The 15,132-nt window shown below is 46.6% G+C and overlaps 1 protein-coding gene across 4 annotated transcripts in view; it reads left to right on the top strand.

Annotated features, from left to right (window-relative positions):
- NCOA1 (nuclear receptor coactivator 1) overlaps positions 1–15,132 on the top strand; it is a 139,091-nt gene that overhangs the window by 28,848 nt on the left and 95,111 nt on the right. The window contains exon 1 of one of the 4 annotated variants that reach the window (XM_026101991.2): positions 11,573–11,707. The exons of 2 other annotated variants lie outside the window; for them this stretch is intronic. The gene's annotated coding sequence lies outside the window, so the exon portion shown is untranslated. Of the gene's footprint in view, positions 1–11,572; positions 11,708–12,090; positions 12,221–15,132 lie in introns of those variants that run through there. One more of the 4 variants, XM_026101990.2, reaches the window with a different exon arrangement.

Below are 15,132 nucleotides of genomic sequence, written 5' to 3'. Positions count from 1 at the left end.
GGTGGAAAGGAAGGGATCTCTTACTATGCGTACCATGGAGCAAGAAGCTATCTGTAGGCTGAAGTGGGTCCTGTCAGTCACCTGAGAGCCCTTGACGGACGTGTGCTGGCGTGGTGGGACACGTGGACATGCTCGGGCTGCAGGACCAAGTGTCGGGTCGTGCGAGGAGCACCAGTTCGTTGGTGGTTACGTCCCTTTCTCTGGTGAAGCCGCTTTGCTGCGGTTTCTACTTCTTGTCTCTTTGCTTGTGGGGACGGGGGGCTGCTGCTGCTGCGTGCAGCCCCGGCGATGGAGGAATCAACCCTTGTGCTCGGCATCTCCAAGGCAAAGTCACTCTTTTCAATCTTTGCATGATCGCGGGTCTGGGAGCGTGGACGAGAAACGCCGAGGTAGGACCTCCACCCGTCGGAGGAGCTGCTGCTTTTCGATGGTGTAAGACTGGGTAAGGAATATTGGACTGCGATGGCCTGCTGGTATGTGATGCCTTTGGGGCAGATGCTTCACAGATTGTTACGAACGTGCAGGAGCCGTCCTGCAAAAAAGCAGAAAATGTAAACAGCAGAGTGAGCATCGAAACAGCACGGCTGGAAAGCTTGGCTTGGGCTTGGTTGCCTTTGAGTTGTGTGTCTTTTTTTGTGTGTTTTTTTTCTTAGCTGAGATGCATTTGTTAGTGGTGTTTTTTCAGCAACTCATTGTGGGGTTTAAGTGTTTTAAGGAGGCGGGATGGAAGTACTGAATTAAGGTTGAGATGAGGCTTCTGGACTGTTCCCACTTTTGGTCCAGAAAGGCGGAGGTTTCGGTGTGCAATGCTGAGATTTAACGTACGCGAATGGCCGGAGGGAGCCGTGCGGAAGTGGTAACCTCAAAAATTTAGGAGACGAGTGGGAAATTTCAGGATGCGTTCCCATAGTGGGGAGTCCTATTGCTTCTGATCCCAGTCATGAACTTGCTCCTTCTGATTGCCGTGGCTCTCCGAGTAACCGCTCCCGCTGGCAGGGATCGCGGTCTCCCTGTGCTGTAATTCACAGCAGCAGCTTCCAGACGCTGCTGTAATTTGACGGCAAGTAGTTGACCACGGAGCAGATCTGCACGGAATTAACTCGGAGGAGAAATTATGAATAATCTTAGTATTATGTTCCTGCTGCGTAGCCTGTTGTCTCGCCTTTTCAGTTCTTAGAGTTTCATTACATCTGCATTACTATGCATCGCTGTTGAGCAGACCTTCTGCTATGTTGTTTTCATATTCTTTTAGAGGGAAAAAAGTCTCTGAACAAGCCTATCATTACCGATGATGTCAGGCTGCATTTTCATTATACCTAGTAGAGCTTTTTTTCACAACACAAAAAGTCAGAAAAGGGTAAAGCGAATATATTCTTGGCAGTTGAAGCATTTGGCAATCTGGAGTTATTTATGTGTTTGGAATGCAGAAGACTGCAATCATAAAATATTAATACTGCTTTATAAAGTAAAAAAAACCCTCTAATTGTAATGCTGAACAAAAAAAAAAAAAAAAGACTGTTTAGCAAATACAGAACAGGCTGAAACAAGTAGTTTGTTTGCCTGGCCTCCGGATAACGCCACGTGCACGCAGCCTCGGTGGCGCAACCGCCGCGCGTCTCGTCCCCGGGCCTGGCAACTCCCACCTTCCCGGCGCTCCCGCAGCTCGCCGTGCCATGCCGTGCCGTGCCGGAGGGCCGAAAGCCCGGGTGCCGTCGCTGCTCTGCTCCCTTCCGGGCCAGGTTCTCCTCTCCTGCTCGGCTCTTACTGTTTTGCGCTGAGCAAATATTTGTTCTAACATTTATCTTCTTGTTAGAAAATTCACGGTGGTTCTGTATCATCGGTAATAGTGCTTTTAAGCAGATTATGTTATTAGTGTTTACTTAGCGGATTTGTCTTTGCGGCTCGGTTATGTCGGAGCAGAGTGCTGCTGGCCTCCTGGCCCTTGGACCTCTAGGACTCGAGCGCAACTGCCAAGCCTGGCCTGGGAGCGGACGCTCGCCCAAGGTACGTGGCTTGTATTGCTGCTCGGAGGAGGAGGAGGAGAAGAGAGGCAGGACCGGGTGCAGGCCCTGCTCTTCCTTCTTCTCTTGCTGGATTTCTTAGCCCACCTCTTCATGGAAGGAGAAGGAGCTTCAGTAAGATTGCAGTAGGAAATCAATATGAGACAATTACTTTTGAGCCTGCATTGTGGGATTTTGGTGGTGGGGAACCTGCTGAGATCAGAAGTCCTGGGCATTATTTCCAGATTCTGATAAGTGATATAATTCCTTGTTTCACGCCAGACCTTTTGGAAGCTCTGTATTTTGGAAAAATGTCATTTCCATATACTGATTTAAGCATTTGCATCAACTCCTCCTTTCCCCCTGCTTATCCCCTTTCCCAAAGACTATCTTGGATAGAGTTTGCCTGTTTAAGGACGGGTTATTGAAAAAATGAAAGTGCTTGCCAAGTAGGGAAGGTTCCTATTCAGACCGAGTTCTTCCATTCGAACCTTTTTTCTATGTTTAGAAGATTCATAAACTGTTTCTTGTCCTCAGAAGCTACGTGACAGGGATTCATATCTGTGCTTATTTGAACTGAGCAAATAATTTGCAAGTTCTTTCATGAAAAATAATGTGTTGCAAATGACTTGGAAATACCTTATTAGGTAATACCTTTAGATGATCTCGCAGACTGGTTTTTTTTGCAGGAAGGTGTAAGATTTGGGAGCTGTAGGCCACTGTTTGCAAGCTCCTGACCTTTAGTCTTTCACTTGCGTGTGTTGCTGTCATGCAGCTGCAAATACAACATGAAAATAGTGCATGGGTCAACAAAATCCCTTGCAAGAAAATTATATAAAATATTCTGGAGTCGAGAGGAGATTGTAAGTTTTTGGCTTATTTTGTTTCATCTCTCAGGCTCCTCTAGGAGCATTTCCATGTTTGGAAGTTAGCTCCTGACGGTGGCTGCCTGCACCACGAGTGACCCAAGGCTGGAGAGGTCTTGGTCCCAGCCTTGCACGAAGCCCTGCCGCCTTGCATTTAACGAACAGGAAAAACAACCTTGACAGATGAATTAAGCAGAACGATGAAGGGCAAGCAGCTCAGTGAATGGTCACTGAAAACTTCATATTAAAGAGGAAATTAGCTTGCTGGAATTGTCTGAACCCTGAGGACTTCCTAGCCAAGGAGACTGCAAGAGATCTCCAAGGAGATGTGAGGAGCGTGGAGAACCACGTGTTTGATCATGGAGGTGTCCTTTGCTCTGGGACGTGGCGAGGTTGGTGTGGTGGTTTCTGCGTGGCCCTGGGCCCTGTGACGGGTGTTCCCAGGCTGACTCTGCATCCTGGCTCTGCCATGGAAACTTCTCCAGTGGGTCAACCTCAGACCTGCTGGTCCAGCAAAATGGTCCCATCTTCTACCCAGAACAAACTCACCTCACCTCACCCCGCATGCACAGACTCGAACAGCGCTGCGAATGCACTCCGTCGGGGATCAGCACTTTCCCGTAAATTGTAAAAGTTACTGCCCAAGTTGGCTCTTCTTCCTCGCATGGGAAAGGTTCATAAGCTGGGGAGTATTACTAGGGTTGCTTCAGTGGATCCAGTCTACACACACATGTTGGCGTTACAAACCTCAGGCCTGGGTGGAAGAATGCATTTATTAGACATTTCTTATTGATGTCAGTTTGTTGTTATCCATGAAATTAAACAAATTCTTAGTTCTTGACCTTTGTTCTTGTAAGAGAGGTCTTTATCTTCGCTGAATCTTAGCTTAATTCTCACATAATTAATGAAATATCCACTTGAGCCTGAGGCAAATGTTCTTTATTTCATCAGTTGACTAACGCAGTATTCTTGGCTGCAGTCACATCTGCGAGGAGAGTTAACAAGTTACAGGCATTCGTACTGGATGCACCATTTACAGATTTTGCATAACTATGAAGCCATATGTCCTTATTCCATATGTCCCTTACCCCGTTTTGTCCGAGGTAGTTGCATGTTTTCTTGGAAATCAAATTTGTGAGTATCCCTTTCCAGACTCGAGGCATACAAAGGTGAAGCCAGACTGCGTTGTTCAGATGTTAAAAGAGATTTAGCTTATCTTTTTTTTTTTCCCTTGCCTAATAATAACATTATCTCTAAATCTGTTATTTCCTATGCTGAGAATAAAACTACTCTTTCTCCAGTAACATCCAGAGGGAGGAGGCTTGTGAGTGCTTTGCCATCCCCTTTCCTTAAAGGATAAAGTCCTACTCTTGCAGAGCCAAGGCAGCTTTCGGAGGATGTCTCAGACGTGTGCCAGATGGACATATGCAGAGCTCGCGTTTGGATCTCCGTCCCCGTTTTTAGTAAACGATACTTGCTGAACTTAGCATCTGGGTTTGTGATCTAGTTTGCCTCCCCCACCCTTCAGTCATTTTCTCATTTGGATTCTTCTTGCTGATTTCTGCACGTCCCCACTTACGGAGGAGATGTGTTTGGTTACTTACTACAGATTTTCTCTGCGATGAATGTTGTGTGCTTGCACCCGTTTGGACTAGCCAGTTGATAGCTTTCCAGGGTGGCACAATCCACTTGAAGATCACGTTTCTACGTGGAAATAAATAAAAATATTTTCCTTTAATTTGCTCATTTAATGAAATGGGTACATTTTGTGTGTCGCCAAATTCTCAGTCTCGTAGTTGATCTTTTTTCTTGCTGCAAGCAGATACTCGTAAGTATATTAAGGCTCACCAGCACTTGATTGGTTTCAAAATACTTATTTAGAAAAGAGCACTCTCAAGGCATATTAAGTTTAATTTCTGTCTGCCAGGGCAGTCTTTGATCTCTGGTTTAGCTCTCGACATTTGTGGCCTTCACGTTGCGGGTCTGCTGACTTCAGCACGGAGTGAAAAGCGCTTAGGAGACGGGATCTGAGGTCAGGACGCTCGTGCTGGCAGCGGGAGCTTCCCCTCTGCCCGCGGGGACTTTGGGACTAATGCGTAAGCGCTTGGGAAACTTTGGGTGGAAGAGAAAGGTGCAGAAAAGCAAAGTGCTGCTGCTGGCCCCGACAGGGACATGTGTTAGGGAGCAGGGTGCAATCAGCGTGCTGAAGCTCTGCGGGGACTTCGGCATGGAGAGGCAACGGACGCTGGAGCTGCGTGCTCTGCATTTGCGTCGTGCAAGGTTTTTATGGGTGTAAGTAAACAGGCCTAGCAGAAATTTCAGAGAATGAGGGAGGAGAGAGCACAGAGGGATGAAAAGGCAGTAATGAGCACGGTATCTTTTTCAGTGGCCAGCAAGAGGCCTTGCTTGGTCCAGCTGTAGTAGAGACATCGCAGTTGTCCAACGATGCGCCAGATTGCCGAGGAATTTGGATTTTCAGCCCGGCGTAGCAAAGTGGGAGAAGCACGTATCTAAGCAAACTTTTTTGGCGTGTTATTTGTCGAAGTTTCTCCCGTTTTGGAAAAGCCTCCGCGGCCTCGTGCTGGACAAGCTCTTGCGCAAGGGGTTTCCGAGGCGGAGGAGCAGCGCTCGAGCCGCGGCCGTCTCCGGCACAGCGAGCAGCCCTTGCCTGGCCGTCCCCGGGCTGGTTTGCTGCAGCCGGAGGGAGAGCACGCAGCATTTGTAGCTGGTTTGCTCCTGAGATGAATAATTTCAGCAACTAATACGCGCTTTAAAGCAGTTTCTTTTTTCCGGGCAGATGCTCTGAGACAGCGTCCCTATGCAGATGCCGATTTGTACGGATAATGGTTGGATTTTCTTGCAAATGGATAATTAGGGATATTTTGGAAAAGCCAGATGACTTCCCTCCCCGGAGGGATACTGCTGGGAGAGTCATCCTGCACCTTATGGTGCTGCTTAATGGTTCAGTCTCCTGGGCAGTTTGGGTCCTGCTCCCTGTCCTGTCCTGAGCATTCGGGAACCTCTCCAAACCGAGCAAAACCTGAGTAAATCCCTTCAAACAGAGGAGCAACATTAGAGTATTTCTTAGCATTTTCTCTGGCCAGATATTCTTAGATTCTGGTAGCGTTCTGATCGCAAGGAGCTTTTGTTTAAGACTGATCTTAAAAATCCTCCTTGAAGTGTTTTTTACATGCACTCTTGTCTTGTGATATATTTTCTCTCAGCAAAAGCAGTTCTCTTTAGTCTGCACAGATTACCGCTCAGTAGCGTATTTTTTAAAAATCACTGTTTATCTGTATCTCCTTCTCAAAAAGCAAACCGAAGTGGAGAAATTAGATTTTTACAGCATCCAAATTAAAAGGAATCAACCTTGTTTTTAAAACTTCATGGGGAGCTGTTTTAACCTGAGGGAACCGTTCCGTGGTTAAAACCTCCAGGTCCACCACGTACCAACCCTCTGTGGCATGTTCGGCTTCACAGCGTGATAAATGACTGTAAAAGCAATCATTTGGTGACAGGTATCTCTCTAATTTCCATGGATTCCCTGACGCAAGTCACAAAGGAGATGTCTTCATTGTAATATCCCAGATTTGTGATTTTTCCTGCTGCCTCTTCAGAAATTAAATCGTCTTTAATGTTTCTTGGCAACGTGCCCGGTGATGGCAGAGCTAAAATAGCAGGTCCAGCAGAGTATGTGGATGACTGGACGGGATGATCCAGAAGTCATGAGCTACCCTAGCTCCTCCTCGGTTTTGGAGGTGGTTCCTGAACGGCGGCTGCGGGCCATATCTACTGCCTCTGCACGGTGCATTCATTACAGCGCGGCACTGAGCTCAAGTGACTCAAATGTGAAACAGGAGCTCGTAATTTGTGTTAAATGCAAATGGCAGCATGACTCGGACCTGCCTGAGGTGCCGGAGAGCCCCGCGCTGCCAACGCGCCCGCTCTGCCCAGCCGTCTCGCTTCCAGGTTGGATGGCTTTGAAAATTACTTTCCTTTCATTTTAAGAAACGATCCTCTTGAAACTGAGGATTAGGATGCCTCTGGCAGTTTTGGGAGGATGAGCAGGACTGCAAATAGCAGGGGTGTGTAACTCATTTTCTCCATCTTAATTCTATTATACCGCACCCCTCGTCCCGGTTGGGTGGGACCAGCATCTTCCAAGTGAATTATTTGTCTGCCCGGGCTGCCTTTGGTGGGTTGTTTTTAGGCAGCGTGTAGGGAGAGAGAGAACAGAGAAGACGTGGGTGTCGGAGGAGGGAGAAGTGAGGCTGCTAGGACTTGGCTCCTGCGGGTGTATTAGATGGAGAAGGGCTGGCTGCCGCACAGAAATTCACTCCATCATGGAAATCTGGTTGTCATTTTGTCATACTTGGGCAGCTCGGGTCATGAAAGGCATGACCCATTTCTCTGAGCTGAATTCATCCTTCTGATTGAGTGGTTGACCTTCCAGCTTGGCTCTTGCGTTGGTATGTTGACATCCCATGTGAAATAGTACTCCTCTTTTTTGGTAAGCTCAAACATGTTTATAAAGGACTGTTTCTAGCAATTTCAATGGAAGGAAAAACTGAGGTGGATAGGGGATGGGTCTCTGATGCTCAGTGGGCTGGTTGACTCAGCTAGGCATGAAGTGTCATCTTCCTGCAGGTCTCCAGCTCCCCATACTGGTACCCCATAGCCCAGAAGGACGCTGGCATGTCTCATTAAAAGTACAAATACAGAAATCCTTTCTCACTTTTTCTTTCTCTTTCCCAGTTTTTCCATAAGTGATGCTGAGCAGAAGGAGCTCTAATTTTGCACAGTTGTACTAGTTTTGCTTCTTGGACCGAAAACACCACCATGATTTCCTTCCGTCACAACGAGAATCATTAACAGGAGTGTTTAAACGCAGTAGTATAGCTGTTAGTCATGGTTAGCAACGTGAGCATGGCCCCAACCTCTCTTTTAGCATCGGGGAAAAAAAATCTAATAGCTGTCTCGTCTGGTAGAGTGATAAAATGCTTTCTTGCAGGCTTTAATTTGCGCTATGGCTTTCCTAGCTGTCGACATTAGCTTGACATTTTCTACAAGCCTATGCAATATGTTCTTATCAAATGCGTATTTCTAATGCGTGTGTAAATTGTAAAAATACAAAATGAAGTTTTGTTTAAGACTTAATGCATAATGTATATGATCAGAAAAACAATAGCTAATGGTATGAAATACTTAGAGGCAAGAATGGAAAAATCTCTTAAATGCTTATAAATGGCTTTGGAAAAATAAGTACTTAGTCCCATCTAATCCATGGTAACTTGCTTGGAGGTAACCATGGAGATTTTATATATAAAGCTCATCTCCAAACAGTTTATTTTAAAATCATGTGTCTCATAGTGCGGTACCTAACAATCTCGCTGGCACGTGGTAGGACTTTGGTGCTGTCCATTCAAATTTTGTGTGCTTAAAAAAAGAAGAAGAAACCCACCAAAACGCTCCACCAACCCACAGATCTGGTTATGTGATAGTCCAACGATTTTGGCTGCTGATAAATGAAAATCTCGCCACTGAAATGAAACGCAGATGCCTTTATTGGTAGCCACGTGCATTTTGGGAGCATGACCTGACGGGGCCCGTCGAGGGTGGATGGAGAGGGGCTCCAGAAACGCTGGCGAGCCGCTGGAGGACCTGTGATGCCTTAAATTATTTTAAAGCTCAACTACTACAAGTCAGGAGTGCTTAGATTAGCAAGGTGGAGATGAAAGTATTAAATCTGAATTGAATTGAACTTTTTTTTTTTAAACTTAAACCACTGATGTTTATATTATTTATATGATTTTTTTTTACTTAAAGCAAAATCTATTTCCTCTGGCTGGACAGCCAGAAACTAACATTTTGATTAGCCCGTCTGGATTCACGTAATTTCCTTTTAGCGATCTCTGACAGTTTTTTTTTAAAGCAGCTTGTGTGGGAGCCCTTGCTACTTCATGGGTGAAGCAAGCAAATCAGGCAGCACTTCCCCGGAGGAGGGTCTGTTGCAGGGATTCCCATTTTGCACCTGAAGGTTTGCAAACTTCCCTTCTCCCTCCTGTTTTAGCCTGTGCCTGCAGCCTCCGGGACATAGAAATCACACTGCCGGGTGTGGGAGCATTGGGGCTGGCGCGTGTGATGCCAGGGCAGGTGTTTTTTGCTGGAAACTGCAATGTTATGTCTCTTTTCCGAATGTTCCCGGGCAGCAAATTGCAGCCGGAGTGCTCTCGTGTTAGACTATAAACCTGGCTGGACCTCTGCATGGATTAAGTGTAGCAGATGCTTTAGTGTGTGCTCCCTTTCTCGTTATCTAAATGAAGTCTAATCAGAGACCATCAAAATTTGTGCGCTTGCTGGAGAAATTCCTGAGCAAAGCTCAGGGGCTCGTGGACTGCTGGAGACCTAAGGCGGCTTCTTCCCCACCCCTTTTGCCCAAATATTCCTTGGTTCTCCTCTTTGTAGTTGGTCCTTCCTAAGGATGCGGGTCCGCGGCGTTGGGTTGCCCACGCGTGCCCGGTTCCTTGCAGGAGGTCTTGCCCGCAACGTGGGCTGCTTGGTGGCTGCTGGTAGATCAGAGGGCTTTGGAAGCTGCGCATCATCCAGGTTTCCAGCGGATATTGAAGGTGACACTTCTGCGTCCTTGGCCTTGCTGTTAGCTCGTTTGTCAGAAGAGGGTATATCAAATTCTCCCCTCGCATGGAGACGTGGAGGAGTTATTCCAGGAGACGCAGTCGCTGCCGAAGTTGCTTCGACGGAGAGCGTCTTTGCACCACCTCCAGCCTCGCTGCTCCGCGCTGGGCTCTTTCCAGCCCCTTTCGGTTAACGCTTCTGAGGAACATTGTCTAAAGATGCCAGACGCACTCTGGTTGCAAAGGCGCTGCTGGAAAAGCAGGGAGAAATTCCCCAATTTGGCAAAGCACTAAGGGGTCGGGGTTGGGGGTATGCACACGAGCACGGTATATGTCGGCTGGAGAACGAGGAGAGATGCCGAATCTCGGGAACCGTCTCGATAACCATCGCGGCTTGCATGGGCTTTGATTTATTTGCCATCTGTTTTGAATTCTGCAAGCGAAACGCAGTTCTTCGGGACGAGCGCAAGGAGCTTTGCAGAAATAGGGTTGCTCAAATTGCCGCGAGCCCCAGGTGGAGATTTTCAGCGAAATCCCCTGTTGTTTGGGCTAATTGCAGTGAAAGGAGAGTAGCGGGGAGCTGGGGCTTTAGCTTTATGAATGGAAGAAACTCGAACGTAATGGATTGATTTGTCTGGAGGATTTGAACTTCTGAAAGAGAAAAAGTTTTGAAGAAAACAGGTCTCGGTGCATTGACTTAATGCAGTTTACTTTATACTGTTACCTCCAGCTTCCATGGCTTCCTTTAGGAAGGGAATTTAGGAATTACTGGAAAACGGGGTCAGAGGAGCCTGGCTGGCTCGTAGAGCAGGGCAGGCGGTGCGTAGGAGACCTTGCTCCTGGAGCGGTGGCTCTCCCGGCCGCGGCTCCCACGAGCCCGCCACGGTCAAGCCTTTTGCTCCGCTGCTTCCCTGGAGCAGGGCAGGGAGCTCCGAATTTTCCTTGGGAATTGGTTCAGATGACTCATTCAAATAGCTAAAATTACAAGCCCTGATAAATTTGCGGCATCTGGAAATTGCTGGATTTTTCTCATCAGAAATACGTGAGACGGAAGATGCAAAGCTTCTGAGTTAACTCCAGCTCTTCCGTATAAACCCTGCTGCTTCCCGGTGATTCCCTGTGATCCCTGGTGCTCCCGGTGCCTTTCTAAAGCAGCGGTTAGGCACTCAGCCTGGTAAGCACACGTTTCAAGTGACAGCACTGATGAACGTTTTGCTGTGCATTTTTTTTCACTCATTATAGTCCTCAAAATTACCTTTTTACTGCTGAATTTTCTTCCTGGAGCTGTAAGAAGCAGCACATATTCTTATATTATGCCTATATGGAATTATGATATTCCATAATATATGGAATTATAATTCTGGTATAGTTGTTTTCTTAGTATTAATATGCTTTGTGTTATTTAATTGTCAGACAGGGAGTCTGGTAAACCTAGTACTTCTGTATTCATATCTAGTCTGTTTATGTGAGTGATCTGCGTTGTAGGAAAATCTCAAATGTAGTGTCGTCAGAAACGGGGGCAGAGAGGGAACCGCAGCTTTTCAGATCTTGAAAGACCAGTTGTTTCTGAAAGTCATCTTCGTTTTTTTTCTTCCCCTTCATCATCCCAATATATTTAATCATTAAGACGTGACACTTAAGAAGTGTCAGAGAAGATGCTAAAATTACTTCATTGGCTTTACTTTTTGAAGAAACCTATTGAGTCAGCTTCTCAGGAACTTCTAAATTGCTTTTGGATGTAACGAGCTCAGCCACAGTTTGGATTCAATAAAGATGATGAGATACAGGTCTGAAATCGCAGGGCTGAGGACAGCGATGCTTTTATTAGAAACGTGTACACTCGTTGCTGCAAAATGCTTCGCATCTTCAGCTGAGGCTTGCTGCAGAGCCAGGAGCTCGCGGCTGTGGGGGGCTTGGTGCATTGGTGAGCTCCGGTGCGTCCCGTCCGCTCGCACCTACTTCCCCGAGCCTCCTCCCAGTAGCTCCTCCCGTGATGCTATCACAGGCTGAATTATTTATTTGCAGATGTACAGAAAACTCGTTGGGGTGCAAACTCAGCATTTGCGTTGTCAGCGCTGGCCAGGAGCGCGTGTACCCTCGCGGAGGGGGGACCGGAGCGCGTGACCTCCGCGGCGGCGCTGGCTTGGAGACTGCCCGTTGAACAGCATGGGCCAAGCCTCCATAAAACGATGCTGGAGATCCGATTCAGGTGAAATTCCACTTTCTTTGAAATCAAGGGAATTGGGATTTCATAACGCCTTAAAAAAACAAACTCAGAATCATTGTTTGTTTGACGCTAGGACACTAAAGCATCTTTGATGTACATATCAAACACTGCTAAAAATGTAAGCCTGTGCTGACTGAGAGCCAGAAGTGCAGACTTCTGAATTAATAGTAAAGCTGTCACTGTTGGACTCCAGCGTGTCTCCAATTTATTAAAAAACTGAAGGTTTTGAAGTCCCTCTATGTGCTTTATAGATAATATCCTTTATATATTTTATATAAAATATCCTTTTGTCAGTAAATATTTTAAATTAAGTTTTGCTTGCAGGGGAAGGAGGGCAAGCACATCTGTCCCTGGCCGCTGGCGTTGTCGTTGAGCACATCTGCGCGCTGGGGAGTGAGGACCTTGTTCCAGCACGTGGAATTAACATTTGCACAACTCTTCACACCAGTTACTCTTCTTCTGCTCATCTCTGCTAGGTTATACTTAAAGCTAGCTGTAAGTGTAGCCCTTTGGAAGTGCAATGCGATGCCAGCCTTTCCGAAGGGCTGACACCAAGAAAGCAAGCAGCATCGCCCTTTGGCTTCAGCATGGCCAAACTGTTGGTGAATGGTGGTAGACACTCTTTAAGATAGCTCTTAGGCTTTGGAGGAGGAGGAAGCTGAGCGATATAGGAGTACTGAGCTGTGGAAATCATTGTTTATGTGTAATTTATCTTGGAACCAGATTTGCTCTAATGAGAGAGGCTGAATATTCTCCCCGAGAATATGGATGTTCTTCCAGAAATTAGGGTGTTAGCAGAGTTCAGATTCAGCCGGTGGATGAAGAATAAAGTTTGATCTAATCTGTATCAGGAAGTTATTAAAAACTAATATGAAGCGTGCAGCGAAGGTAGTTAATGACTTGAGAGTTTTTTGGACATAAATCTGATGATTCCTTCATTGGCGAGGAGCAGGCTGTGGCTTATTTCTGCAGTTACTAGCAAAACGCAGTGAGCGGGCACCTGGGGGCTGGGGCTTGTGCATGGACAGAAAAATGGTTTAAGTTGCTGTTGGTTTCTTTTTTTTCCACTTAGAGCACACTGCAGCTTTCAGGCTGTCTCCTCCTCAGCTTTCTTTGGTAATTAATGACGTTCCTCTGTAACACGGCAGGCAGGACTCAGATACGCTCTCTGCATTTGGGTGGGCGTGCTGAAGAGATTTCTTACCCCAGATTCGTGCAATTTAAAACGCATGGAAAATGGGCGAGCTGCTCGCGTGTGCTGTAGCAGGGGTGGCTGAAGGAGGAGGAAGCGCCCTGGGAAAGCTCCTCCGCCGAGGAGCTTGCTGGTTTAGCCTCCTTGCAGGACCCTGTAATGCCCGCAGCAGGTTCGTCACTCCCCTGAGCTCGGCATGGTAGATGATGGTCAAGTCATGACACGGGAGAGATCTCAACTTGAGTAACTTCTGCCTTTTTTGAATGCTAGCTCCTTACACGTACCAGCTGGCTGACGGTAGCCAGCAAAGTGCTCTTACAGGCTTGCAGCTCTTGTGAAATTTTGAGCTGGTTCAAAACGATAGCGATTTGCATAAACACCAAGACTGAGAGCTCTGCGCCGCGAGGAGCCGGGTGAGCGACGAAAAGCCAGCGACGGGGTAGCAGACTCATTGCAGGGTGAGCGAACGTGGGTATATGAGACTGTTTTGAAAACCTGCTGCAAGATGCTCTTTTATACTCCATTTTGCAGGCGTAAATACAGCTCTTCTTTCCATGGAGGAGTTCTCTTCTTCTGGGCCACCTAGACGTAGCTGGGGTTTGTGAACCCAACAGCCCTCTGGCTCTGGCTTCTCCTGGCTTGTCTCTCAACGGGCCCAAACCCAAATTACGTGGCAGTACCGTTCAGCCTGGCCTCTTCTGTCCTTTGAAGACCTCCAAGGAGGACCACTAGACAGTCTGTTGAGACCCCCAGAGAGCTGAACGGTAGCCCACAACGTGCTGCTGCTGCTGCTTTGCCCCAGCCTTGGAGCTCCTTCCTCCTTGCTCTTGGAAACGGGCACGTTCAGTGCCGGGTCTGGATCTGGAGCAGTGGGAGCAACCTACAGCTGTAACTTCAGCAATAGTGTTGCCGTTTATTATTGATTGACTAAACTAACAAAACCAATCAATTGCTTCTTCACATTTCTTTTAAAACCCGTTTTACACTTTCTGCTTTTCATTTAAGCCTTGCAGTTTCAGCTAGGACAAGAAAGATCCCCACAAGACCTGGCATATGTTCAAAACCCTTAAAGTACAGAAAGCTGTTTATTAAACTTCCTCACGAGTAGATAAGACAACTCACTTTACTGGAACAAAGTTAATTTTTTTTTTTGGTTGAGTTCTTAGTTGTGTAAAATTATTCTTTCCAAATACAGTGATTGTTTTTTGACCTTTTTAATTTGCAACAGTTAACTGGTAGGTGGATTTAGCCCTCTTGCAAAATGGCCTCTCTCTTTCTCCTGCACCGCTTGTTTGGTATTGGGTATAAATCAGGCAGCGGTAGATGAAAAAGCAGACAAGGAGGAAAACAGGCTTTCCAGATGGCCAAAAAAGTATGCAACTTTCCTAAGCAAAATTAAAATTAAACAGCACCTGAAAGGGTCTACTTTCCAGGGGGAAAAACAGTGAGAATTGGCACTGCCTTGGAACTGTTGTTCCTAAATGTCCTTATTCCAGGGAGGTTAAATATCCCTTAAAATTGTGGCGTTTACCCTGGCCCAGAGGCCTTGGAGTTCGGAGGAGTGGCAGAAAAATGTTTGATGCTGCATCGTACTTGTGAGCAGGCCCCTCTCTTTATGGGAACGCGGAGAAGGAAGGTCCTTCGTGGGAGGTGCTCTGCAGCCTCTCCTTACAAAGCCGTCCTTTTCTTACTATTAGTTTTTAGTGTGCCCTACTATATCTGGTATTGCAGTGAAAATAAGTAAATAAACTACAGGTTTTGTCAACGTACAATGAACATTAAATCCTCCTTTAGTCCATTCTACGTGCTTTATGTAATTGGGTATAATTTATTACCTGTGTTTACCGAAGCTAAATTAAACAAATTATTAGAGTTAAAAGAGCTCCTATGGTCACAGCATAGGCCAGGGGTGCAGAGATGCGGAGGCATGTTCTTGTTTCCCTCGGTGGTGCAGGTCTGGAGCCCACTTGTTCCAGTGATAAAAATACTGCTGTTTCTGGTCCTGGCTCCACGAGCTGTCGTTTGTGCATTTCATATAAAACCCTCACTGATAAAGTGTTTAGGGTCTTAAGTAAAATCTAACAAGGGAGGTATTGAAAGATGCATGTTTCACGTGCTAAATGATGACCGCTTCAAGGATGCTGTAATGGTTTCGTGCATCACAGGCTGTGTGAGAAATCTTACTGCAAACAGTTCATGCCCATGGCTGGCCATT

This window comes from Dromaius novaehollandiae, chromosome 3, assembly GCF_036370855.1.
Source record: "Dromaius novaehollandiae isolate bDroNov1 chromosome 3, bDroNov1.hap1, whole genome shotgun sequence".
Taxonomy (NCBI): Eukaryota; Metazoa; Chordata; class Aves; order Casuariiformes; family Dromaiidae; genus Dromaius; species Dromaius novaehollandiae.
This window is presented reverse-complemented; position numbering and strand designations above follow the sequence as displayed.